General features: G+C 49.6%; 1 protein-coding gene and 1 long non-coding RNA gene across 9 annotated transcripts in view; both read right to left on the reverse strand.

The window, feature by feature from the left end:
• PAX7 (paired box 7) overlaps window positions 1–27559 on the reverse strand; it is a 104966-nt gene that overhangs the window by 70766 nt on the left and 6641 nt on the right. The window lies entirely within an intron of this gene.
• On the reverse strand, window positions 1178–3376 carry LOC121058437. The gene is made up of 3 exons (XR_005814200.1): window positions 3364–3376; window positions 1847–1921; window positions 1178–1243 (listed from the first exon to the last, which is right to left on the reverse strand). It is a non-coding gene; the product is annotated as an uncharacterized LOC121058437 (long non-coding RNA).

Below are 27559 nucleotides of genomic sequence, written 5' to 3' on the forward strand. Positions count from 1 at the left end.
AGGTCTGAACTCAAAGGTGCCCTTTGAGAGCAGGATTGTTCATTTGTTTTGGTGGATGTTTTCTAAACAGACAAGCCAAAAGTAAGACAACTTCCTCCACAATGCAAAATAAACCATGCGATAGGGCAATCAGAAGAGTAAGCAACAGACCTAAACATGAAACCTTGGTTAAATGCATGCTGAAGAGCTGGACCATACTGCCAGGATATTAATTTTAACCCTGGACGTGACGTGGTTTCGAGGAGAAACCCCACTGGGATATTCAATCACTGGGCTCCGATCGGCAGCAGCAGGAGCCGGCCCTGTTCTGGGAATGGCGGGGCTGCCCCAGGTCACGTAGCCACCGCTCCACTCCCCACTGCGAGGGGCCCCAGCACTGGATATTTGCAACCGGCTTTAGCGTCACAGTGGGAGCTGGAGAGGACTTACCAGCCCTTTGTGCTGGATACGCTTTTCGGTCCAATGCTGCCAGCGCTATCACTATTAGAAATGCCACCAGAATACAGGATAGATTTTCCACTCCCTTCTCATCCATTATCTTATCTGTCTGTATTGTCCCGTTTGGTATTGGACTCAGGGACAGCTGACACACACACAGACACAACTCAAGAAGTTCCAGCAAGCCTTGAACCTCGTCGCACGGGCCATGACAGGGTCTTTTGAAGGCATGCTTTGCACACTGTGTCTCTGCGATCTGCGCGAGATGCTGATATTTCTGGGAACGACTTTCAAAGTGCAGCACACGCCCCATACCTACTAAGTATTAGGTGGAGGCACCCATCTCAACCCAGCGGAGACCAACCGCTCCCTTTGTACCTAAGAACAATCTTCCCCTCGTTGATTATGAAAGATTTTGCCTCGTGCTGACTCCATGGGAGCTTTGTCGCACGAGGTGCCGAACAGAGCCATGAAAAAGCGTGGTACCTGCTCCACAAGCCAGGGTCAGCCAAATCTGGCATGCATGCCCTCTGAGAGCTGGGGCAAAAACATTTGTGCTCTGCTTAAGTTCTTTTAGTTTGTAACAACGGGCCACAGCCAACCTTAGTAAAACAGTACGAGCAGTACAGATTTTTCTTTACTGCAAGTGTAATCTAACATTTATATTATTTTGGTTTTCTGCAGAAATTCACTTGGATCAACTTCATACCCAGAAGACAGAAATGTTTCCCTCATAAAAATTGAAGTTTGCATCAAAAACATGTACAAACTAGATCAGGTGCATACTTTGGTATATAAAAAGTCCCTGTATTTATAAAAATAAGAATTTTTAGAGTCAGAAATAATATTTAGATTTAAAATATTTTTGTAGCCCAGAGCAATGATAACAAATTATAAGGAATTATTTAAGTGTAACAGTTTTCACTAAACCAAAGTTACATTCTTTAAATTGGAGTCCATTCTAAACACTTAGATTTGAAAGTTTTTGTTGATGGCACTCAAGATTATTTCCCAAACCTGCACAATGTCACCCTCTGCTGACGCATTCAAATATAAGTTTTTATATAAAAAAAAAAAAAGAGATATGTGGTCGATTTAGTCCATAATCCTGCCTCTGACAGTTCCCAAGGGCTGATACTTCCTGGCCGAGGCATCGGCTACCCTGTAATTATCTCCTACACCCTTCACTTAGGGGAAGCAATGGTGATCTGCCCAAAACCGGTGAACTCACAGCTGACTTGCACAAAAATCTAGATCAGTTTCTTAATTAAAAATAGTGTTGCAGTGCGTAGGATCCACCTGGGGCAGTGTCTAAAAGTTCAGCTGCCATCTAAGATATCTTGAAAAAGCTGGGCTGAAAAAAGTCTCTCATGAACCACACAGAAATCAACATAAGAAAGACACTTACATTGATAAAAAGAGAAGAAAAATCCACAAACACTTCATTACTTGATGGCAAGATTCTGCTATGACAATTGAAAGCCTAAGAGGAATTAGAAGCCAGCTAAGTGAGGCCATGAATAACTATTATTTGTTAGAAAAGATTTTATATTCATGAGACAAGGCCGGAGTTCCCTTTTCCACCTTCACCCTGCATTGTCTTACTGTGCAGAGGCACTTACCCACTTGGTTTAACATTGTCTGCTCACACGCACACAAAAAGCACTGATTTAACACCATTCTCTCAGCACTTTCTAAGCCCTGTTCCATAAGCTTTAATTTGAGATAGAAATTAAACTCAAATGTTTTCATCTGGTACTTCCTGGGTCCAAAGAGCCAGGTAAATTTAAATACAGCAATACATACAACTTACTAGCAAGGCATGCACCAAAATAAAGACTGTGACAAGTGGGGTAAGGCCAATATTTACCATATACCAATAATGTTTAGGCCTTTTAATATGCTATGCATGATACCTAAAGGGGATGACACCTAAATCTGGACTGTTCAGTGGGCAAAAAAGGCTGCACCTATAGTTTCCATCTCACATCCCCATCCCCAGGGCATTCCTCATAGGCACTGACGGTAAGGACAACAAAAAGGAGGCAAGATATTTTGCTGTGCTCCAAATGACCATGAGAGGGGAGATGGGAGATTAGAAACTGTGCTAGGGGAAGTGTGATCCCTGCATTCACCTGGATGACAGCTTTTTTCTCTGGTCAGACTGTTCGTTTGGTGAAAACTGCCTCCTACTACTCCTTCTGCCCATCACTGCTCTCTCCTAAGCCAGGGATAACGAAATAACAGAGCTCACGAAGAAGGCTAGGAGGTTTTTTGTTTGTTTGTTTTGTTTTGTTTTCCTAACCCCTCAGAAACCCTAACATCCTCTGAAACAAACCCAACAACAACTCAGCTGGTCTTCCTTTTATTATTGTTGGATAGATTTCCTCCAGCCCCTCCCTCCCTATGGATCTGCTGCTAATAAGAATCGTGTAAGTTTGCTGTACACCTGCCAGATAGTCAGATGGGCCCAGAAGCCAGCTTGTGTGGTGGTTGTTTTTTCCTGGAAGAGAGAGGCTGCAAAGGCAGGGAGTGCTGCAACACCATGGCTGCAAAACACAGCAGGAGGCACACCACACACCGCCACACCTCACAGCGCCGCACTGGGAGCAGGAATAAAAGGGACGGAGGAGAACAGAAGCACACAGGAACATTAGCACTCGGTAAGCAATGCCCTCAGAGGCTGTTAAAAAGCAAACCCTGCCTCATTGATGTGCTTGGCAGAGAGAGGAGTTCAGCAGAGGCTGAACTTAACACAGGACTTGCTGCATGTTCCTCTTTCTGCGCTCACCCCTGCCCAGCGCAGACATTTGGCCTGAGCACAGCTGCACACATGGGGCTGTGCTAACACATCAGACCCTTCAGGGAGCAGAGCAGGGCAGGGCAGGGGACAGGGTTAGCACCGACCACTGGAAGGGCCCTCACCTTGCCGAGGCTGCAGCAGGGCACTGGGTCCCTGCTGGCCCTGGAGATGCTGCAGAAGTATCATCCAGACTGGCCAGCCATGATAGAACATGCAGGCCAATGGCTTGTAAGGCTGCCCTGGCGGCCCACAACACTGCAGCTGTCCTGACTGACCAGCCACAGCTGGCTAATTACCCAAATTAGGGCTATTTGACTGATTAATTACCTAGAGCAGGGCTGGTCAAAGAACAGCCTACCAGGCCCTGCTCAGCACTGCCACACCTCAGTCTGGACACTGTGCTTGCTGGGGCCTGGAAGGTGCCGAGGGGGTAGAAGACACTCCATTTTCCCCTCAGCCAAAAGAAGGGAGGTTGCTGCCTTACCTCCTGTCTAGCTTGAAGGTCTTGAGTGCCTGAGGCGTCTGTTTGCTGTGAGGGAGCAGAGGGTGGCTGCACATGTGGGACTTGGGAATCCCTGAGGTTTGGGGGAGAAGATCTGAGAAATTATTCAAGAAGGGTGAAAGAAATGAGAGAAGAGGCTGGATGGTGTTCAGGAAGCAAGAAGGGCAAGCAGTTATATTCAGGGTGGGTTACACAGGGCCCGCAGGAGGAGGAGAATTTTGATGTCTCCCTGAAGAGAGAGGTGCTGGCTTGTAGAGAAGGTGGATTTAGCAGCATAACTCTGAACAGCCAAGAAAATGGGGAGGAAGAAACTTAACAGCAATGAGAAAAAAAAAAAAAAAGAAAAGTCTTAGTAGGTCATTTCTTGCACGCATCCATCGCCCGAGGCTGTTCTTGCCAGTGACAATTTTTCCTTCAAAAGCTGATAGTTCAGTTTAAGTCCCAGTGCTTTCCCTACTATCCAAATGCCACAAGAGAGGGAAATCTGGGACTTCACTAACCACTAAGTCCTAAAATCCTTTTTTCTTTTTTTCTTCCCCTCCCTGTCCCTATTTCTTTTGATTCAGACAAAACTTCTGAAGTTGAGTGGACCAAATACGAGGGCGCTTACTCAATGCTCAATTCAGATGTCACTGGGGGTAAATCTCCATAATGCCAGCTGGCGCTTGCTTGAGTGAGCAGTCATTACTTTCTTAGTCAGCCGCCCAGGAAAATCTGCACCGGGCCTGCAGGAGGTGGCCCTGGTCAGTCTGAAGTGGTAAAGGAGCGAGTCTGCCATTGAGAAGAATGGGGTTTAGGTCCCTACACCTTCACGGACTTAAAAAATCTGATATAATCTTAAAAAAATGTGTAGCTTCTGTTTTTGCTAGCTGTAAAGCATGGGGTGCAGCACAGTCTGCAGGGGAAGGCAGTTTGCAATACTCTGGTCGCGAGGCCAGACAAGCAGCTTCCTCTGTAAATTGTACCAACTAGACAACTCTGTGTTACAGCAGCCCGATCTGCTCCATTGAGTTGTCTGCGGAGAGCGTTAATTGTAATTTACGGAGGCTAAATTCCTAATAGTGGACTAGTTTAAAATCGCAGGCTCTGTCGAAATTACCGGTCCGCTGATTTAGAATGGTTAAAAATATGTCTCGCAGGCAGCTACCGACTGAGTGAGATGTACTTGATGTTTTTTTCACTCTGCAGGCAGGACCCCGTGCTTATTTCTTCCAGCTTAAACAGCATAGGACACATTAAAACAGAACAAAGCAAAAAGCCTGAAATGAAAACCTCGATAGTAGGAGGGGGGGAAAAGTTAGTGAAAACTCAATGAAGGCAACAGCCGTTTCTTCCCGCCTCAGGTCTGATTCAATCAGGTCTTTCAAAAGAAACTCCTGTCACCACAAACTGCCTTTTCATGCCAGATTCCTCCGGCTCCCCCTCTCTGCCCCATCCCAGCGACTTCCAACAGCACCGATCAATCTCCAAGCGACACCCTGCCCCCCCGCCCAGCTGCCTCCAGCCACCGCCGTTCCCAAGCAAAAGGCAGCTTCACCCAGGAAGGTGGTGGAAAAAATGTGGACAAATTTCTGATTTGCAACACTCTGTGAATGGGTTTATTGCCATTGTTTGAGTGCAAATGTATAAATAAAGCAAAACGAAGATTCCAGGGTGAGTCCGATGAAAAGCAGAAAACAAGAAATTTTATGGCCATAAGTGGCGTGGGCTAATGGTGATTTTTGAGGCACTGGACCATGGTAGTTACTTAGCTAAATGATTGCTGTGAAACCGGGCAAGAGGCTTATTTCTTAATTACTGTTACATATTATGTCAAGCTGACACTTCGAGGCGTGCTCGGGCACTGATAAAGTTAGCCAAAAAAAAAAAAAAAAAAACCAACTACCAAGACACCCTTGCCATTCTGAGAGGCTGTTTTTAAAGCGTGTTTCTGGGGGGTGATGGCTGGCACTGGGAAAAGGCCGGGCTGGCCACCGGAAAAGGGTATCCCAGACCCATGCTCTGCAACAGAACAAAGTTAACGGCAGCACTTACCTCTACTAGATCCATAGGATAACAAGACTGGATAAATCTCTGGGAACCTGGCAGCCTTTCAGCTGGCTTGCTCACCGCTACCATAGCACTGCTCTGAGTGTCTTCGGCTAGCCCAGAGCAAAGCATAACCGCCACAGTGTGGGAGCTGAGCAGGAAAGCCATAGGGGACTGAAGACCTGAGAGGAGCAATGGCACAAGGATGCAGGAAGTGGACATCCCTGCTATCCAAACGCCTAGAAAGAGTGACAGCCAGGTTTTCCTCTTGGCTGCACAGAGCCCAAGCATTGTAACTGGGAGCATGATTCAGCCCCGAGGAAGGACGCACATGGGATGGATCACGGAGCAAGACAAAGCAGCGTACTGACCCCATCTCAGTGGAGCTGCTCTCATTTCTAATGGCCACAGAGCTGATTCTGCTTATGCACAAAGCTCTCCAGAGCCCAAGTCCTGCCAGCATAACCCCAAGCTGCTAATTCCTTGCTCCCAGTTCTATCTATTTAGCTATCAATTATATTATACATATGCTTTGATCATGTATACCCCGTGTGCAAAAAATCTCACTTCGAGGCAGCTCTAATTACAGAATCACAGAATGGGCGGGGTTGGAAGGTCCCTCTGAAGATCATTTAGTCCGACCCCCCCCCAGAGCAGGATCACCTAGAGCACCTTGCTCAGGATGGCACCCAGATGGGTTTTGAGTATCTCCGGAGAAGGAGACGCCACAACCTCTCTGGGCAACCTGTTGCAGTGCTCTGTCACCCTCCCAGTAAAGAAGTGCCCCCTCATATTGAGCCAGAACCTCCTGTGCTTCAGTTTGTGCCCGCTGCCTCTCGTCCTGTCGCTGGGCATAACTGAAAAGAGACCGGCTCCATCCTCTTGACACCCTCCCGTCAGATATTTATATATATTAAGAGGTCTCCCCTCATTCTTTTCTTTTCCAGGCTAAACAGGCCCAGTTCTCTCAGCCTGTCCTCGTACGACAGTAATTTACAGTTCCTTATATATCCCATAGGCTTACAGACCCACAGGCTGTAGCTCTGGCCTCTACTACTTTACAAAATAAATATACACCTATAGAGTTCCCCAGATGCTGCCCTCTCTTTGCACAGTGCACCAAGATCTGTACAAATCCTGAACAAAAGCATGGTCTCTGCATGGTTTTGTCAGTGTATTTTCTTCCCAGTCTAAACCGGTGCACTCCAGAAGAAGAAACAGAAATTACACATTTTCAGTGCCTTGAAATAATTGGCTCATCACTGGCTTCAGTTGGACGTAAACAAACACTAGAGAATATTGGACTAGGAGAGATGTAAAAAAAAGTGGCATCACAGTGGTTTTAATTTGATTTAATCGGCGAAATGAACACCTCTATCTCCATGTGACTCTTCAATTTGTGGCATGCAAAGTCCAGACACTAGTTTTACAGCTAGGTCAGTTTTATCCCATGTAAGCTGATTATACCCTGCATTTAGAAAACAAAAACAAAAAACGCTCACTATGCAAGAATGCTAATGGCAAAATATATTCACAATTAATTTAATAACCCAAACTGCATAATTGCAACAAGTAAGCTCATCCTGAGGTGTTTAACTTATATTTTGTGAGCAGAAAATTCCTCTCCCTGAAAAAAAGAGTGCAATATGAAAAGTCCTCACTGAGATTTCTTCCCAGACTGCGAAATTTCATTCCCTTGGAATTAGTTTCTGTCCTCAAAACTCCTCTGAACAAATGTAATTATTTGTAAATTGCAGGCTTGCTTCGTAGCTAGCTGGCCATGCTCCCGAAAATGCATTGGTTGCCCATTGATGTTGGAGAACAAGTAAGGGCACTCATTCAAAACTTTGGGAGAAGGAAAAAAAAAAAAAATAGAATGCAAAAGTCGGGCTTCTTTTTTTTAATTCCTTCTTATTTTCCTTTCAGCCCTTTGGAATAATTTGCCTTCAAGAGCCCTGGATTTGCTCCAGTATTTTTGAGGTAGGAAACATGCAGAGGTTTCATTCTTTATTGACTCCATCAGGTTCAGGTTACACGTTGGGGTATAAAATTATAAACAAATGGACGGCATTTACATTTCTGAAGTGTTTCCAATCCCCTCACCCTCTTGCCCCACTTAAAGGTACATCATAAGCAGTGCCGCATGGGTAAAGGGAGCCAGGTGCTTAACCGATAAACAAGACATCCTTTCTCCCCTCTTCTGGAAATGGCCTGCTCTCTGGCTTGAGTCCAAACTGAGACATGCACTGAGCGGGTGAGTCCCAGGTGAGCCCCAAGGAAATCAGACTTGTGTCCCAAACCCCAAGGTCTGAGCAATTACAGTTTTGTAGTCCCTGTAATGTGAGCATCTGATGAAGGATAAGCTGTATGTTGCCTGTTTTCATGGGCAGGTAACCGCTGATCAGAATCAAAGAGAAGGTGTCAAAGAAATGGGACAGGGATATGCCTGGCAACTGCTGCAGCAGCCCTCTTGGTGCCACTGCATTTTCTAGGGGAATGTTGATTCAGAGCAGCTTGGCAAACAGGCCCAGCGGTATTTTCTTCTCTCTGTAGAAAAGAACAGCCATCACTTGCTCTGTTGTCATATTTGTGACTGGGAAGGGAGGAAATGGAAATTCTAAAGTTGCACAACCCTAATCAAGGCTTATGGTTCCTGGAGAGAGGAGGGACAAAATGACACCAGCACTGCCGATGTCACTTTTTGTTCTAACGTGTTTCAAGCAGACAGTCCTGCCCAACCCTCCAAGCCCCCTGCAAAGATCAGAGGCTTGTATGGCAAGAACGTGCAGGCAGCTGGGGCAGTGCTGGAATCAAAGCCAGCCAAGCCCCATACAAATCACCGACAGCCAGAGTTTGCCCTTGATATATAGTGGTTTGTCATTAGAAGCTGGAAGTGCAGCACTTCTCCCAATAAGATTTAACCTTGACCAAGAAATGATAATGATGCCACTTCACAATTAATATCAACATGGTCCTCGTGCATCACTGCATGACTGCAAAGTCAGTGCGAGTTGGAGCAAGGGCTCCTACTGATGCATAACCAGAGCTGGGGTGGGATGCAGTAGCTGTGTGAAAGCTGGCGTTTGTTTTGGGGTAATAAGCAAGAACAGGAGTCTGACTGCAACGGAGCAGTTTCCCATGAGACAGATCATTAAACACCCAAAGTGGCAGCAGCCCTGAGTCTACCAAGTAGTTAAGGGACCAATAATCATGAAGAGCAATCTCCTCAGAGCCTTGACATGACAAGGACAACAGCTTTAGCATCTTTGCTAGTGGTGTTGAGAAGTGCTAGTCCAGAGCTGTTTCACATGAAAAAGGGTAACTTGCTGAATTATTAACAGTGGCTCTTGCAGCACTTAGAGGTTTCTTAGCCATCGTCCAGCCTCAGCAGACGTGTAGCTAAACCAGAGCAGCAGTGTTCTGTGTTATTATCGTAAGAATGAGACAGGTTAGTCATTTTGGTTCCCCGTTATGCTGGGCACTGGAATGAACGGATAGTAAGAGACAATCCCTGGTCAGACAAGACAGAGGTGGGAACAGAAACAGAGCCACGGAGAGGGGAAGCAGCTTGATCAAAAACAGAGCAATCGACTGCTAGAGCCAGAAGTGAAAAATTGCTGCTTGGAGTCCCTGCTCAGCCCCATCGCCAGTAGACAAAACATTCAGAGAGCCGGATGAGGTTGCACATTTGCACATTAACTAAAGTAGTGGTTAAATAAAATTCAGTTCCTTTTTTAAAAATCAATAACTAGATTTAACAGGTGAAGTTCCATATTTTGGTGCAAGCTAAAGTATGTCCATCAGATTCACTGGTTTATAACAGAACCTGTCCCTTAAGCCTTGCACATGAGCACAACTCTGCTAAAACAAATACAAAAAGAGATCTTGCGTGCACTGGGGAATGTTTATTGCTAACTGAATTAATGACCCCTCTTTCAGCTACTCACTTTCATAGGAGGTTGTAGTGGAAGTATCTTCTTACCATGCCTGTGTTTCATACCATCAGACTACTCATATGTGTAAAGTTAAGTATGGACATAAGTAATTGCAGATTTGAGACAGGAGACAATAAGAACCAAATTTTCATTGGCTAAGCCTAAGCCTCCAAAACTGCATGCCTTAAATTGGGAGATGTGGTTATGAATGATCACGTTTTCATATGCCCCAGAGCTCTGAAATACACACACAAATATATTTTGCATGCACCAACCTAAATTCTAAGCAATGAAACACAGACCAAATATTTATAGATTGGAGAGGGGAGTAACTGATTCCTTCTCTGGTGCAAATGGGGAATCTCCTACAAAATATCCTCGTTTCTTAGCACATAAGGAACATGATTCTAGACTGGTCCTCATGAGATTCCTTAGACATGTCACCACAGATGATTTTAACAAACAAAATTGGGAAGACAGTGGTATCATTTGCCAAATAATCAAAATGCTACTCCTGGAAGTACATAAAAAATAGGAGATACAGAGCTTGTGGGTCACAGACCTAAAATACCAAAAGACCCTTCTCAAATCCACAGTCTGTGACCTACTCAATTTGCAAAACTCCATGAAGTGAAGCCATTTTATGCTATATGAGAATTTGGCACAGCGAGTGGGTTTAGCCGCAGCACTGAGATGATTTGAGATGGAGAAGGCTCTGATGGAGGGGGAATCTCACGAGACACAGCCTCAGTTCCTTCTTTAACTGTGAGCTCCCAATGGGACATGGAATGACACACCTGATCTAGCCTGTGCTTTAATTTCCCTCCCTATAAAGTACTGATCATATTGCCCTTCAGCTGGGGTGTGGTGACCCAAAATCCCATAATAGTGCTCTGGTGAGTGTGTTACCTATGTGTTCCTAGATAGATTTTTCCAGCCAGTCACATTTCACTGTGACCTTTTAAAAGGTTTTTCTTGCTGTTACAAAGTATGAGATATCTGTTTCTAGGTGGAATAAACCAACAACCATCTATTCGGCACTTGCTTGCAAATGAAAATAATAAAAAATACAAAATAAAAAAATAAAAATAAAAAAACCCACAACATTCAGAGGAGATACAAGTGCTCACAGGAGCCTTGAAATATATATTTTTTGGTTAACTGTGATGTTGCCTGTAGCTCTTTATAGCACTTTTAAAGCATCAAAGCTCAGATTTGTTATATTGAACCTGGAAAGCTTCAAAAACTTTTTGTAAATTAAAATTAAAAAAAAAAAAAAAGAAGATACCAACAGCTATGAAGTGGTATTTTTCAGTTGGGAATATGCTTTGATTTCAGTGGCTAATGCAAATAATACCCTCTCCTCCTCCTTCCCCCTGCACCCCCAACAGAGTTTTCGGTGCTGCAGACAGAAGGTGGGGAAAAACAAATATGACATAAATTGTCTTGGTAAACAAGTAAATAGTGTCATTTAACTCTTCCCCCTATGACTCCTTGCTGGAACTCTGAATTAGTTTATGGCAGGGCTCTGTCAAAAGACCCCCCTCCCTGGAAACAGAGGTGAGACCTCAAAAGCCATTGTCTCTTTAGTTAATTAATTAAGGTAATATTGGGTAGAGCTTTGCTTCTAAGTTCAAGGAACCCAGCTGGGGGCAGCAGCCTCTTGTTTGATGCCATGAATACGATGGAATGAGCTCCGGGCCCTGCATTAAAATCCAAAATCATTTAAAACATGCCGGGGAGGAGGGGATGGGGGAAGAAGCCCAGTTTATAGAGCTTTACAGCAGGGCTGAGCCTTCTTCAAATAACTACAGGGGGTTGCTTTGCATTTTACACCCCTGCCAGCTAAGTGGCGACCAGTTACTGGGTTCATGACTTTTGTTTTTTTAAGACCAAGACAGGAGGAGGCTGCCTTAGTTGCAGAGCTGATTTCCTTCCCCTTGCAGCCTCCGTTGGCTGGGGAATGCTTCTTACCGGTGCCTGGCCCAATCCCTATAAATGTCGTATTGGTCAATTTTGCTTACATGGGGAATCCTCTCACAGACATGGGATGGGATGACTCATTTGGATGAAGTCGCCCACAAACGTAAGCCTTTGCATCCTAAGCTGGAAATGTGTTTTATTTCCAAGTAACATCTAGTTGTTTGCTCTGTGAGCTGATTTGCCTCTAAAAAAAATAAAAAATAAAAAAAGGAAAAAAAAAAAAGAGAAAGCCAAATCTCCAGGTCCCTGTTCAATCTTTCGGTAAAACTCCTGCAGATACCATGGGAATTTTCCTGCCTAAAACCACAAGGTTTTGAAGGAAAAGGCTGTGGATGGGGCTCTGCTTAGTAATTTTCACATGGGGCTCCAGTCCTGGCTTTGCTGCTGATATGCTGTGTGAACCTGAGCAAGCATCTTCACTTCACTTTTCCCCCGGCTCCTTCCTGCGCTACAAGCCACCTCTCACTGTGCATCCACACGCTGCAAAATGCGACGGCTACAAATGTCACTCCCATCACCTAAGGCAAACAATATCCGTCCATCGGTCTGCAAAGCAAAGTGCGGCACTGGGCCTCGCTCCCTACCCTTGTGCCACAGGCTCCCTACACGGAAAAGTGGATATATTTCTTGGCTTTTTGCATAAAACGGGAACTAACAAGCTGACGGGTGCAGGATTTAATGCCTGGAGATTGCACGATCTTTGTGGATTTGAACCTCTCTTTTCCCCTCATCCCCATATGCTGTGTATTAACGTCTGCCTCTGTGTTAAGTCTAATTTAGTTTGGTATCTTCTCAGGGGAGAGGTTGGCTCTCATCTGTATGTGTCTGCCGAGCGCCAGGCACACCAGTGGCACTGTATAAATAACAGTGATCATAAATAGCTGACAACACCTGCTGGTTTTGAATCGGCAACAAGTGATAATCCTGCGAGCAGCTAAATGGGACTTTGGGATTCCGGGTATTGGCCTGGTTAACTGGCTCCTTGGTTTGATTATGTTTGTGTTTTCCTATTTCTTTTTTCCTTTGAAATGCCTCAGGGAGCCACCGTGGGGATGGGAATGGCACAAAATCTGCTGGTCTTTCATCACGTCAGGTCCTCATCTGTTGCTTTTTTTTCCTCTCCACCATCCCATTTGTGATGCGTTCAGGCAAAGGTGCCTTATGGAAACCCCAAAAGGAAACACGAAAAATATTCCTGCATTTAAGGGGCAGCAACATATCGCCCGTTCTACAAACACCCGTGCCCATCAGTAGGTCCACTGAGGGCAAAGGGATTACTCATGTGAGTAAAATCAAATGTGGATGCATTCGCTCGAAGGGTCTGAGGCCCAGTTAATTCTAGCCTGGGACCAAATTGTCCTGCTTCCCTGAAGTCAGGCCCTACAAGCAGGAGCTGGGACTAGGCACATGCGTAGATTTGGGCATGGCAGGGCTGTCACCAGAGCTGCACAGCGGTTCCTGCAGCTCCTTGGGAACTATTGCCCTAGCTGATTGAGCAGGTATTTCCCTAACAGGGAAACACTTTTGCCTTTATTATTATTATTATTATTATTATTATTATTATTACTTTTGTTCAGTGTTTCTTCTCCTGTTGCTGCTTTAGGTTTTTGTCAATAGACTGGTTTTGCCCTTGTGGCTCAGTCTGTGTTCAGGTCACCTCTCTAGGAGCAGGCGTCCTTTGGAAAGCACTGAGCACGGGTTAGCAGGGTCATAAGTCGCATAACCCCCTTGAGGGAAGTTTGGCTTTAGCCAGCCATGAAATAGCAACTCTTCCGCTGCAGAGGGGAAGGTGAGGTTGGGGAAGGGGGGTAACTTTATTATTATTATTGTCGCTTGACCTCCCAACCTGGCACTCAAAGCTGCCTCTCGTTAGGAGCGTGCAAAGAGGCATATGGCCCCGTGGTGACCAGAGACGCACTGGGTCAATCCAACCCATGAGCTGTCAGCCCCGAAAACCCTCGCAGCCACTGTGGTAGCGGGGCTGAAGTGCTCCCACCTGGAGGGCTCACTGACAGCTTTCCGGAGCAGGGAGATCACCTTGGTGTGACAATGGGGACAGAGGGGACCTGCAAACCCCCACACTGAGGTATTTTGGGGGGCTGCAAACATCTCTGCATTCAGGTTTACACCCTACCTGGGCTATGGGCTGCAGTCTGTGCCTCTAGAAGTTATTCTGACAGGCAAAGTGATGGGAAACTTGCTCTTTCCTTATTTTTCCACCACCCAGGCAATGAAATGCCCCAATATCATAAAGTTAAAACACCATCAACTGGAAATGGACATTAATATCCCCTGGAACTGGGCCCTCACAGAGCTCGCTGCAATTTTAAAGAGAAACCAAAGGTGCTGGGTATTACCCAAAAGTACCCAAACGTACCCAAATGCTGCTCACCCCCATCCCTGCCACCCGCAAAGTGGAGGCCGGAGCAGCTGGTGAGAGCGAGGTGACCCATGCCAGCAGCAGAGCCCACAGAAGATTTGGCATTAATTTCAGGACTTCTTTTAATGAATTAGTTATTATTGCATGCTGGTTTAGGCATTGGTTTCAGGACTCTTACAGGTTTGCCATCCCCTGCCCCTCTCCACAGGATGCTTGGGGCGTTCCTCACCACCACCACGACCTGACAGTGCAGGGCCGATCTCCCAGGGTAAAAAAATTAAAAAATAAAATAAAATAAATCCATCAAAGCCTATTAGTTAAATTGCTCTGTGCAAACCTAATTGACCACAGGGGATCTCCTAGGCAAGCAGGCCGTAAATCGCGATTTTAACAGCGGCGGGGGGAAGGAATGGAGGGGGGGAAAAAAGAGAGCAGAAAGTTTGCGATTGATGGCGATCGTTTTAGGCGACTGCCTGGCTGGAGGCTGCGGAGAAAGGAGGCTGATCTGGAGCATATGGTGCAAAGAGCCGGTGCTGGGGGTGGAAGAATAAAAACCCCGAGCGGCGCAGATCCTAAGGAGCTATTTATTCCTCCCCCTGCAGATGTACATTAATGCAGGAGGAGTAGGGGGAGCAGATCTTTCGACTAGAGAAAGAGAAACAGCGCTCCTTCCTTTTAACATGCTGTTGTCTGGCTTGATCTTGTCACTCCAAAGGGACCCATTCAGAGGTATTCATGCATCTGCCTCGGGGGGACAATGGGACCTTAGTTTATAAACTGTCTGTCCAGTTGCCTGCGGCCTTTAGTCCTTTTGTTTTCGCTTCTCTTAATAAACTTTTTGGGGGAGTTCATCAATACGCTTGAATAGCTGATGTTCTCATTCTCAGAGAGGGGAATAACAGAAGGTCTCGAAGGTTTTTTTTTTTTTTTTAATAGGGGTGGGGGTGTTTTTTTCCCCCTTAAAGGGGAACCGAGGCTTGAAAAGCATCAGAACAAACCCTTTAAAAAAAATCTGAATGAACCCCAAACAAAACCGCTATTCAAAAGAGACGGAGAAATGCGCAACGTTTAATTGCGCGCACACACCCCGAAAGCGATTTTCGTCCTGCCGACAGAATTAAGACCATCTCCGGCTGATTTTACAGCTCTCAAAATATTTTGGGTAGGGGGATTGGGGAGGAATTTCGGAGACCGGGCTGATTTCCAGAGGATTTAGGGCTGAAAGCTGGCTCTAACCTCCTCCCCCCGAATTCCTCCTCACTCCACCTTCCTCCGGCAATTGCAGAAATCCCAGCCGGGCAGATATAGAGATATATCACCCAAATCACATCGAATGGGGATTGTTTTGGAGCAGACCGAGCCGCCCGCCCCGATCCTCGGTGCCCTCCCCTTCCCCGCGCCCCCTTTGCAGCCCAGCCCGGAGCGGGGCGGGGGGGAGAGAGGGGATGCGGAGATGCCCCCATTTCCAAGCAGCGGCCCAAAGTCCGCCCCCCTCCCCGTGGCGGCTCCCTCTCTCCTCCCTTGATTTCTCTGTTAACGCCTTTCTTTGCCTGGCAGGGGGTTGTTTTCCCCTTCTCCCGCCCCGCAAAGCCCCGGCCCCGCAGCCCGGCGCGGAGGCGATGCTCGGCTGCCCCCTCCCCACCTCCTTCCCCGGGCAGCCCCCCACCAACCGCTCTCCCCGGTGACTCCAGTTCAGCGTTTTAAGGCCCTAATGAGTGTTGACAAGTTTAATGAGTTTGTTTTAAAGAGGAAAAAACTGGTCAAGTCGAGATTTCCGAGTCAAATCCATTAGGAGATCCCATTCAAACCCCGCTTGACAGCTCAGCCGCTCTCACACTCCATCAGCCAGCGCATGGCCGGCAGAGCCCCCAAAGCCCCTGCCCCACAGCCGTCCCCCTCCCCCCCCCCCGGCCCCACAGCATCCCACCCCCCCGGCCCGGAGCTGTCGGTTCCTGGGCACAGACCGGACCCCTCCACATCCACCTCTCTCCGACCACAAACCCTCTGGGGAGCGGGGGTCGCGGCAAGGAGATGGTCGGCCCTAAACCCACCCCACGGGGCAAGGGGCTACAGGCTGCTGAGAGGCCAAACGGGGCCGCCTGTTTCTGTTGGAAATTGCATTAAACGCCCCGCTATTTTCCTTCCCACCCCCGTTCTGCCTCTCCCCCCTCAACCCTTCATATAAGTAAACAGCCCCGTGAAGCCGAGGTGGAGGTCACGTTAAGTCATGCAGGCTGACTTCGTGAACTTTGAGCTGGGTGATTAGGAGGGGGGTTCTCCTTTTTCAATTTCTCCACTTCCTAGGTCTCTCCATTGTTCCAATTCCAAACAGCTGCTGGTGCTAATCTTTCGGTTATTTGCAATCAGGAGGAAGAAATACCCACACCCTAGAGCGCTCCGATATTAGCCCTGCCAGCGGAGCAAAGAGACCACTGGAGGCCGAGGCGACGGGGGAAAACAAAACCCATCAAATTTACTGAACCCAGTTTGACTGTGAGCCTTTCGGGTACCTCTCTCAAGCCCCAAACCGCTCCGGCAGAAAGCCCAGGGAAAGAGGCTGCCAGGTACCGCACGGCTCGGGGCAGCCCCCGTTTTCCAGAGGTTAAACTCCTTCATCTACTCCGAGCCTGGCCGGAGCAGGAAGGGAGGGGAAAATACCGGCCGAGGGCGAACTGGGAGGAAAAGAAACCAGCACAAAAGCCTAGTTGGAGGCAAACCTGGCGAGCTACGCCCGGGAGCGTTCTGCTCGAGATGGCTGGGAAAGTTTCCTGTTTAGGTATCCCTAAAAAGGGACAGAGCGACCAGAGGGGCTCGGGAAACCTTCCGGGCAAAGGAGATCGCCCTGGCTACGTGAGGACAGGGGGGAGCGGGTCTGTCCCGCACGTGGGCGGGTGGGGGACCCCTTCCCCTTCATTTATTCCCCCGTTAATTAGGGGCGATGGGCGCCGGGCGACGAGAGGATACCTGCCTTGAGGCATCGCGAAGGGCACTTCCCAGGGAGCACTAACAGCAAAACCGGCCCAAACCTTTGCTCAGAGCCTTCCAACACGGGCTCCTAAGCCGCTGGGGCTCGGGGGGCCCCACGCGTGCCTCGGCGGGGACGAAAGCGCCGTTCCCGGGTGGGGTGGGATGGGGTGCCCCCATATGCCCCGCCGGGCTTGCCTGGCCCGCAGCCCTCTCGCCATCCCCGCGGAGCCTTTATTGGTTTACTTAGGTGTTAATCCCTTCACAATCAAGTTGTCTGACCGCGGAGCCCCGTCTCTATTCTTGTTTACATCTAATTACGGGTCTGAAGCGCCACTTCCCTTCCCCAGCCACAAAGCCTTCAAGCCAGCTTCCACCTCACCCGCTGGTAGCAGGTAAAGCCTCCCCCGGGGGGGGGCAGCGGGCGGAGGGAGGGCTCCGGGCACCCAGCCCTGGCAGCAGAGCCACCCTGGGGGGGGGGGGGTGCCCGAACCCCCTCTTCTCCCCCCGGCGCGCTCCTGCCGCCCTCCCCCGCCGGGGCTCAGCCGCCGAGCCGCAGATGAAAGGCAGAGCTCTCCCGTCCCGGTGTCACCAGCATCGCAGAGCTTCTCTTAATTCAATTAAAGCTCGCAACGCCAGGAAACCGGCGGAGATCCACCCGAGCAAGCCAGTAGCCGGGGCTAACAAAGGACCTTTCTTTCCAGGGGGCGTGAGGAGCCCGGCCAGCCCATGTGTCATCCATCCCCGCGACTCCCGGCTCTTCGGGGTTAACGATTCAGACACCACTGAGAGCTCTGGGACTGCAACTTGGCTTAGATAGCGTCTCAGCCCTGGGGCAATTCCTCTAAATCAATTTTCAAAACAATCAGTTTAGGGGCTTTTAATTAAGCTTTAAACCAGTGGTTAAAAATAGCAGTTTACTTCTTTGGGATGCAAACTAGGCTAGCATAAAAATAAATCAGAGAGACGGTCCCACTGCCTTTTGGGATTCAGGGCAGCGTAGATTATTAACGTCCCAAGATTATGAGGATTTTTCTTTCTTCCGATACTTATTCTCCCTCTCACAGCAGCTGCTCTTCCCTGCCAGACACTGAACCGTCCACAGGACTGCAAAGCCGGGGGATCCCGTGCAGCTTCCCCAGAGAGAAAACTCAGCGAGGGACCCTAGGGTCCCATGTAGCCCCGGCCAGAGTACCGCTGCGAGCAGCAGGTTCACCGCCTTTTTCTTTACATATATACAGAGGGAAAAATGAAAACAAACACACACACACACACACACACAAAATAAAATAAAATAAATAAATAAAACCACGCGACTGGTTTGTATTGTGAGGAAGAAGCCCAGCTGGCCCCGGAGCCGAGATGCTCGGCTTGCTCCCTGCGAGCTGCCCCCGCTGCAAACAGCCTGCTCTCCATCCGAGGGGATAAACTCGCCTAAAAGATGAATTTAGGCTCCCTGTGTGCTTTTGTAGTTTAAATCGGATCCTCCGGGTTATCACCGCCACCCCCTTCCTTTGTTTAACGCTTCTTGGATTACAGCAAAAGGGACGCTCTCGGGGCCCAGCCCGAAGCACGCGTTCACACCTTTAAATCTCTTAAACTGGTGTAGGTTTTTGGCTCCCCAAACTCGGCCAGAAAGCAGATGCTTAAATGCAGCGCTTGCACCAAAGGAAGCTCTTTAAAGGGACCACAGCGTTAGGTTGATTAAAGAATAATTAAGGGCTGTGGGACTCCTTTGGTGCTGCTCGTAGGACTCCCCGTGCCCGGAGGATTTCTCCCTGGGTGACCCAGATAAATTACAGATAGGGCTGAAATAACTTTTGTCCGCGACGGGCCGGGATGAGCGCGGCCCGCAAATCCCCGCACAGCGGTGGCTGATGAGGCAGTCATGCAAACGCGGCGACTTAAACCTGAAAAGAGCCGACGTGGGGTGTCTGCTCCTCCCCGCCGGACCCGTGAGGGCTCCACGGGTGGGTTCCGGCCCATTCCCGTTTCCATGCCCCCTCCCAGCTCCCGGAGCTCGACCTTGACCCAGTTCGTTCCCGGTTTAGGGGGAAAAGCGGGGTTCGGCCGCCGCGCCCCCGAGCTTTCGCTGTCCCCCTTCTTTTCCTTCTTTTTCCTTCTTGGGGGAGAGACCCCAAGTTCCCCGGGGGCTGAAGACCCGAGCTCGGCGGGAGGAAACTCGCCGGGAAACGAGGGCATGTGCTTGGGGTGGGGGGGGGGGATAACAGGGGGTCGGAGGGGCGGGTGGGCGCTCTGGAGGGGGGGAAAAGCCCTTCCACCGGCGGGCTGATTTCCACCCCCCCCCCCCCCCCCCCCCCCCCCCAGGCTCTCCCCTTCCCAAGGGCTTTCTGCTGCCACTTTTCCTCCGCTCCTTCTCTGACCACCCGCCCCCCCCCCCCCCCCCAAGCGTCTTCCCCCCTTTAGATCTCAGCGTGTTTGCTCTTGACTTCATCCACTAAGTCAATAGTTTGGAGATGCCCTCATCCTCAGAGGCCCGAGCCCCCGTGTCCCCTCCCTGTTTTCTCCCGCGGATAATGGCAGCCTTTTGTCGTGTAATCAAGCTCCCGAGGGGTTGGGAGACAGATATAGATTCTTGGCATTTGTCGGTGAAAATGAAAGCTGGATTAGGCAGAGGCGGCTGCACACTCCATGGTAAAGGACAACAACTATTCCCCCATTGAAAGTCCCATTCTGGTTTGGTTATTTTATCTTTAAAAGTTGTTTGTATTTCTAAAGTGGCTATTGATGCACTTAGAAAGTGTAGCAAGCTGTAAAGCCTCGCTTCAAATGAAAGGCGGACAACAAAAAGAGGAGGTTAAGGGGAGAAAACAGAGTGAGAAAAAATACCGTCATAAAAGGCGAGGGGCGAGGGGGGGGAGGGAGGGAGGCAAAAAAAAAGTGAAAAAGATCAAATTCAGCCGGGGTAAAGTTGAGAACCGGCGAGAAAAGTCACGAAGCCCCAGCGGCCGGGATGAGGCGATGCGCGGGGGCTCGGCTTCGCTTCTGCCCTGCCCGGCTGCCTCGCAGGGAGGAACCGGTCGCGATATGCGATTGTGTGTGGGGGGGGGTGTCTGCGATGAGTTTTTCTCCCCGGGGGACTCTTGGCAACCGAACCCCACGCAGACCTCTGTTCCGCCCTGGAGTTATTTCGTTCTTCAGCAGTTGGTCCCAACGAGTTTTCCCCTTGACAGAGGTTTGCCTGCCTCTGCACCGTTAACCTGTGCGCATTTTCCCCTGTGGGAAAACGGTGGTTTTGACAGTGTGTGTATTTATATATAATTTCCCCCAAAACATCACTTAGATTTAAACAGCTTGGATCCCCTCGTCCTCTACATGCGTCCTAATCTGGGGCTGTGCCGCCTCTCCCTCCTCACACATCCCCCCTCCGGTGAACTGAAGGCAGCGAGAACGGGGTTATTTTGTTTGTTTGTTTTTAAAGAAAAAAACACATTTGTTAAAACCGCAAACTTTTCTCCTCCTTTTGCTGGAGTTTCAGGAATGGAAATTGCAGCTTACCCGCTGCGAGCACATTCAGCCGCACGCACAAGGGAGGGTTTGTGGCTGGAAGGAGATTAAGGAGAAAAGTCCAGGAAAAAGAAACAGAGCAACAAGGTACAGACCAAATATTCCCATTTTCACATTCAAAAAAAAAAAAAAAAAAAAAAAGCAGCAGCTTCAAATAGCTCAATTTGCTGCTATTTAGCATCAAACAGTCATCTCCTCGAGAAGCGGGGAAAGAATTTGCAAGAACTGAGTTCCTGCACATAAATAACGAATCCCTCCAGAAAACGCCAGCTTTTCACCAAATCCGCACGTAACTACGTGGATATAGATATAGCCCTTTAAAATCACCAGCAGCTCCGGCTATCTGCCCTCTCTTGGATAATTTATACTATACAAAGGTTGGGGGCTATTAATGCCGTGTCGTCCTCCCCCCAACCCCCCCATTCCTATTCATGTCAGTGTTTCTTTCTTTTTTCCAGCAATCAAATGTGCTGGGGACAATTGTAGCGAATTTAAACATGACTGTCCCCTGAATATCCCTCGACATCGAAGTGTCCTTTGTACGCTCACCCTCTCTTTTCAAGGACGCTTATACATTTAAAAATGCAAAATAATGCAACCAGGGGATCTTTATTAAAGCGCAAGCCTGGGCTCTGTTTGGATCGGTGAAGCTCGAACCCCGATTTTTTTTGAGCTCTTTGCCCGTGGGAAGTTTCGCGGGCGGTTTGAGGACGTTTGTGCTAACTTCGGGAGAGGCGAAAAATCACCCGAGCGTTTTTAACTCCACTTGAAGTTGCTCGAAACCAGCTTCTCGTTGAGAAATCCTGTCGAGTCAACTTTCCTCCCTCTCCTTTAATTCCCAATAAATATGCAAATCAATTCGTCCCCATAATGCGAACGGAAAATAAATAAATTACAGAATTGCCGACGCTTCGGACTTTTCCCTCCACTCAAGATGCGGGCGCAAATGGCGATGGCAGTGGGTCAGAGGCAGGTGTCCCCGTGCCCCCCCTTCCCTTCCCCGCTCCCCTCGAAAAGAGAAAAATTTAATTTTTCAGCACCCCCCGCCCACCACCACCACCAAGGGTTGGGGACGGCCCCCGGGGGCCGGGGACACGGCGATGCTGCGTCCCCGCCCGTGGCGGCTGCGTCTCCATCCTCGTCCCCATCCCGACCCCGGCGGCAGAGCGGGGAGGGGGCAGCCCCCTTGGCCACCCCCCCCGGGGGCTGGGCAGGCCGGTGGGGACCCCCTCTCCTCCCCCCCCCGCTTTGGGGACAGCCACCTCTCGGCGGGGACGCAGCCGCGCGGCTCGGAGCCCGCAGTTTCCCCCTCCCCTCTCCCTCCTTTCAAGAAGCCACCAGGTCACTTTGATCCGCGCTCTTTAGGGGCTCCGGACAAAGAAGCCACTGAAGGCTGAAGGCTGCCGGGTGTCTCCCCCCCCCCCGTTCTCCCCACGGCTGCCGCACCTACCCCGAGCGGGAGCCTCGCAAGCCGCCGTGCCCCCAGCCCCACTCTCCAGGGTCAGGCAAAGTGCTTCCTTCCAATTTTAGCAACAGCAACAAAAAAACAGAGAAGAGTGAAAACCAAGAAGGACTTCCTCTGCCTTCCAGAGGGAGCCCGGGGGCAGCCGGCTCTGAGGGGGGGGGGGGGGCGCGGGTGTAAATGGAGGCAGCTCCCCCCCCCCACACGCACACACTGCCGAGCATCCCTGAGTGCCCTCCCGTGTCCCCAGCGCCGTAAGAAGCGCGACCCCCTCCTCGAATGCCATTTTATTCCCCCCCCCCCCGAAAAATAAAAGTTTTTTCACCCCTTGCCGGCGCTTCCCGGACAGATGGAGGTGCAAGGGGAGCGCGGGCGGGGCTGAAACATCCCTTGGGTTGTGGCTTGAAAGGAGGGACCCCCACCCCATTTCCAGCTCCCTTCTCTCCGGGAAGACCCGACGGGGTGCGGAGCGGTTTTTCGGGTCGCTATTAGCGGCGGGGATCCCCCCGAAACAAGCGCTGCGCCCCTTCCCCGGCCCCTCAGCACGGACAGCGCAGCCCTGCCACCCCCCAGCCCCGGGCCGTATGTCGCCCGGCAGCTGCGGGCACATCTACAGCCCTGGCACGGATATAGCTGCAGGCACAGGGCAGGAGCAGGGCGTCCACCCCCCCCCCCCCCCGCTGCCCCCGCAGGACCTGGGCGCAGGAAGGGCCCTTTGCAGCAGCAATTCAGCGCCGGACCCGGAACCACCCAAGCACGTAATGTGCAGCCTCAGATCTCCCGTGTCCCACAAGACAGAGCGCCTGCTAATTAATAGACAGCGATTCCTGCAAGCGGCCCGAGCAGTCTGTAATATGATGAACTTCCTTTGTACCGGTGTCACCACAAATGTTTCTGATAACGAAAAGCATCCAAGGATCAAAGACTATAAGCTTCTCAATTTCCTCAAGCTGCCTCTACTTTTCCTCACCTACTTCTTCTCCCTCCCTGCCGCTGCCCCTGCCGTTCCCCCCCGCAGCCCTCTGCCCGAACCCGTCCGAAAAGCCCCCGCTGCCACTCCTCAACTCCCCCGTCCCCAGCCGGGCTTCGTCTGGCATCTCATCGTTTTGGGGGCCAGTTCACGCGAAATGCGGTGCGCAACGAGCTCCGTCCCCGGGGAGGAGGATGAAGATGAGAATGGTTTGTTTTTTTTTTTTTGGAAGGGGGGGGGGTGCAGCAGACCGGCTGCCCCCGGCCCCGCCGCATCCCCGTCCCGCTGTCAGCTGCCCACCCGCACCTGCGCCCATTTATTCCTTCATTTCTTTTTCTGGGCTTGTTCGGGATAGAAAGGACAAGGGACCCGCCCCTCCCCATACGCAGCCCCCCCCCCCACCCGGCCGGCTGCTTGCTCCACCTGCATCTTCAACATCCCCTCGAGGGGGAAACGGTGCCACCAGAGCCCGGCCGGGCAGCTCGCAGCCGGCGGCAGCGGTGTCCCCATCCCCATCTCCATCCCCAAACCCATTCCCTGTCCCTGTCCCCATCCGGCTCTCAGTCCCCGCTGCTGCCCGACCCGGCAGCCCCCAGCATCTTCCCCCCCGCCCCAAAAAAAAAAAAAAAAAAAAAAAAAAAAAAAAAAAAAAAAAAAAAAGAGTCCAAACCAAAGTGAAGTTCAGATTAACAAAAAGGAAAAAGAAAAAAAAAGCCATTGGTAGAGAGGAGTTATGTGGCAGCTGATTGAAATGGGCTTTTTTTTTTTTTTTTTTTGAGAATAGGCTCTATAAATATAATATCTCCAAAGCTCAGGTCTTAAGAGGGTCCCTTATTTGCTTATTTCTTTTGTAGCAGACGTAATTTTCAGAAAGATGCTTCCCCCTCGCCTTACCCTAATGCTCGAGTAAGTACCTTACAGCTTTAAGGCTAGTGTTATATATGCTTTAAAATCCTGCCATGTAAATTCCCCTGAAAAATTTGGAAAGCTTCTCGGGGGGGGGGGGGGGGGGGGGGGGGAGGGGAGAAAGGGGAGGTTAATCCGGGTTTAATGCTATGATGCAGTCACAGGACCAGGGCTAGGCTGATTGTGTTATCTCTTCCCAACATTTGGGTCTCCCATATTTCACCCAGCCAAATAGCTGCGAGAAAAAAGTGCGTATGGAGGCACTCCTGACGCCTCAGGAAAATATGTTATTAATATCTAAATAACTTCCCAATACTGTCTCTAAATCTCCTCTTCACCACTCCAGATGATGAATTCGTTTGAAGTGTTCTCCCGTCTCATCTTTTCAGTGTCTCTCTCTCTCGCTTTTTTATAACCAGGCTTATTTCAAACTGGTAAATATCTAATTCCTTTAACCATACTGCAGACACGTCTCTCCCCTCTTATATACTATTCTCATTTGGAGAGATCCATATATATATATATATATATATATAAAACAGAGAATAAACCCCAAAACAGCCTTAAACTACTTCTTAAAATTATTCGGGCATTAAGAGCGGTTTTTTTTTTTTTTGGGGGGGGGGGGGGGACGGACGGACGGGGGGGGACCGTTTGTTTCCGAACAATCCCCGCGCCCACCTGGATCCCACATTTGCCTCGCAGTCTTCCTGCCGCTTAATTCAATCTGTGCCTCCTCTCTTCTACCCCAATTACCAACAAAACCTGGGATTAGAAATATACCTTACGGCTTCCTTCCTCCCCTCCTCTATCGCGGCATCCATCTCCCCCACTCGATTACGAATGGCGAAATAGGCGCTCTCTATCCCTCCCCGTGGCTCCCGCAGCCTGCCATCCACCTTCAAATCGGGCAGCCCTGGCTCGGCCCCGTGTTTCCTTCCCTTTCCCCTTCCCCCGGCATTAGCGAGCCCAGCTCCGGCCCCCCGCCTGCCCCCCAGCCGCGGTTGTTTCCCCAGCCCCGCAACTCGAGCCCTTCTCCTTCCGAAAAGAAGTGGGGGGGGGGAGCAGAAAACAAACAAGCAAACAAACCCCGGATCATAAACGTCTCCCTTATATTATTTCACTTCCTACTGTATAATTGAACCTCTCTCCCCGCATCCTTGTCTTAAGTTTGTTTTTTTAAAACGTCTTGTATTAGATTATACTCGTTTATTCCCCTCTCCAACCTTATCTCTCCTCCTCTCTTCTCTCCTTCCCGTCACACTTGATTTAGGAAGGAGTTTATCTTGCAAACATTTGCCTACTTTGTTTATGTAGACCAGGTTCTGCAGCTACTTGTTCCCAAAAGCCACTGTTTGCCTTTGTAATTGTTATCTGTGTTTATTGTTGTACCTCATTTGTCTCAGCTTTTTTTGTGACATGTAAGCTCCGTGTGTGCTCACATACAGCCCCCCTTCCTTCTCCCTCTCCCTGTATTTTTTTTTTCCCTTTTCCCTCCCCTCTCCTCTCTCTCTCCCTGAAATATGCGCAGAATAACTGAGCCTAAAGCCAATGAATTGCTTGACACTACCCTATCTCTTTCCTGCCCCCCATTATTAGAGCTGATCCCACTCGCAACACTCACAAATCCCGCCTGGTCTCTGTTTGATTAGATTGCCAACCTTTCGTAATCCCTTGATTTGATGAAGTGTCTGTTCCCCCCCATTTCCCTCCTAAACACACATTTACAGAGAAAGCGCTTGTTGGTTTTAAATCGATGCAGATTGTTTGCTGATAAAGGGGCTACCCCTCCCCCCCGGCTCAGGGGGACAAAGCCACTTCCCAGGTGTGAAAGCCAGGGAACCCCCCCCCCCAACCCCCCCCCACCCCGCACTCTTGCTGCGTATCCATTCACAGCCCTGACCCTAATTAAATTTGGCAGGACCTGTGCACATACCCGAACCTCCCTCCCACCCCTAAAAAAAATAAAATAAAATAAAAAACCAAACCTCCCTGCACCGGCGGCAGCGATGGGCACCAAATGCCACCGTTAGTAGCGGGGGGTGCACCCCAGCAGCCCCCCGCTGCTGCTCCCACCTGTTCGCATTTCCAGCCCCCAATACAACAAAAATCCTCCGCCAGTCCCTTCTTCCACACGCGCCTTTCCCGACTTCGCAAGGCACCCACGCAACATTGCCACGCTGACCCGGGGGGGCAGGAAGAGAAAAAACGGGGCAGAGCTCGGTGCTGGAAGCCCCGTGCAATAAAGCGGAGGAGGACACCAACAGACACTAATAAAAATATATATATAATAAAAAAATATATATATTTTTTAAATATGAAAACTCGCGCGTCAGTCCCGCCTGCCCCTGCTGCTCCAGCCCCGAGCCTCCCCTGAGGGCAGCCGGGCCTACGCTCCCTCCCCAGGCCCCCCTTTAATTTGGGGCTGCCCAAATTATCCCCCCCCAGCCCACTCCCCCCCACCTCGTGTCTCGCGGTGCGGGGGAGCAGCGCATCACCCGGGCGTGACCCTCCCTAATAAACCCCAACAGTCGTAATAAATAACAACAACACCAAATAATAATAACTCGGTCTTAACAAGGATAAAAAAAAAAAAAAAAAAATAAAGTGAAGCCTCATGAATATATGCCCAGGGCTAGCTGGAGTGAGCCGTTTAAAGATGAAAGTGCAAAGAAATAAAGGCTCAATTTAATCTGCCTTAAAACCCTTCAACTTAACGTTTGTGCTGGGAACTCAGAGAGTGAGTACTGATTGGGGATAAATACATTTCTTAGCATGCCTTGGAGCTATTACACCCTTCTCCAACACAGCTCCCTATTCAACAGCCACAGTTTTCATTACCAGCTCTAATAAGTCTTAACATTATTAAATGCCAAGCAGACGATAGAAAGAAACAGGCGCAGGGTGGAAGCTTTCTTTAACACTTAAAAAGAGAGAGCATTTAGGGCTGTCTTCCCCTGGCTCCCCGCAAGGAGAACCCGCAAATGGAGCAAAGGCGTTTGTCAAGAGGAAAAAGGCCAAAACAAAGTTTCCCCTCTCCTCTTTCTCCTTCTCCCGTGCCGCCCCCATCCACGAAAATAGTGAAAACGTGTTTAAAAAAAAATAGTAATAGTCAAAAACCCTCAGAGCCACTCAGTAAAAGCTGAGCTGGAGAACAAGTGTCAAGAACGCGTTGGGGGTTTTGTGGGTTTGTGGCAAACCTCGCCCTCCCTCCCCTTAAAAAATAATCGATCGGTCGGGTGCGGGGGAAGAGACCTCCGAAGCGTATTGTTATTTCAGATTTAAAAAAAAAAAAAAAGGAAAAGCAAAATACACAGCGCGAAGCGCCCGCCTCTAAGTGATTTACAAGTTGAACGGTCATCATTTACCTTAATTGGGTCTATTATTAAAACATTTCGAAATGCACACTGGTGGAGGGACCGGGCTGTATTCTGATTATTTTTTTTAGCGCTCCCGGTCCCGAGGCAGCGGCGGATCCCAACGCTCCCCGGCACCCCCTCGCTCTGCTCCTCCGGCGGCTGCGGCTCCCCCCGGCTTCGGGCTTTTGGGGAGGATTTTACCCCAACCTGCGGAGTCCCGGCGTCATTACGGGGCAGGGAAAAAAAAAAATTAAAATAATCAACAAAATAAAGAAAGCCAAGCACTCGTAATTCGGGGGTT

Source organism: Cygnus olor, chromosome 21, assembly GCF_009769625.2.
Source record: "Cygnus olor isolate bCygOlo1 chromosome 21, bCygOlo1.pri.v2, whole genome shotgun sequence".
In the NCBI taxonomy this organism is placed as follows: Eukaryota; Metazoa; Chordata; class Aves; order Anseriformes; family Anatidae; genus Cygnus; species Cygnus olor.